Source organism: Cucurbita maxima, unplaced genomic scaffold, assembly GCF_002738345.1.
Source record: "Cucurbita maxima cultivar Rimu unplaced genomic scaffold, Cmax_1.0 Cma_Scf00240, whole genome shotgun sequence".
NCBI lineage: Eukaryota > Viridiplantae > Streptophyta > Magnoliopsida > Cucurbitales > Cucurbitaceae > Cucurbita > Cucurbita maxima.
This window is the reverse complement of record NW_019272256.1, coordinates 30,692-31,114: the sequence shown is the minus strand read 5'-3', so window position 1 is coordinate 31,114 and position 423 is coordinate 30,692.

Here is a 423-nt window from a genome sequence, read left to right as displayed (position 1 = left end):
TAGAAATATATATCAATATTAAAATGAAATGTAAATACAATTAAGATTTGTAATACATCAATTTGTCCACTATTCGTAACAAAAACTTTAGAAAATATATAATAACGGATTTGAAATTGTACCCAAGCATCGCCCATTGGTTCTATTCCCGATTCATAACTCAAAAGTTTCTCTCGCTCTTTGCTAAGAGGGGCTAAAACTCCAGAAATAAGAAATGACAAAATCAGAATAACACTTGATATTATTAGAAATACCCAGAAAATATCATATTCATAAAGTAGAAACATAAACGTACTCCTATCAATGTGGAAAATATACCGGATTAGTCGATTCGAATTGAAATGAATTGTTGTTTTAAGTAATCCTCAAAAAACAATTCATTTTTTTTTTTTACCGAATCACCTCCTTTCGTTTGTTTGCTTC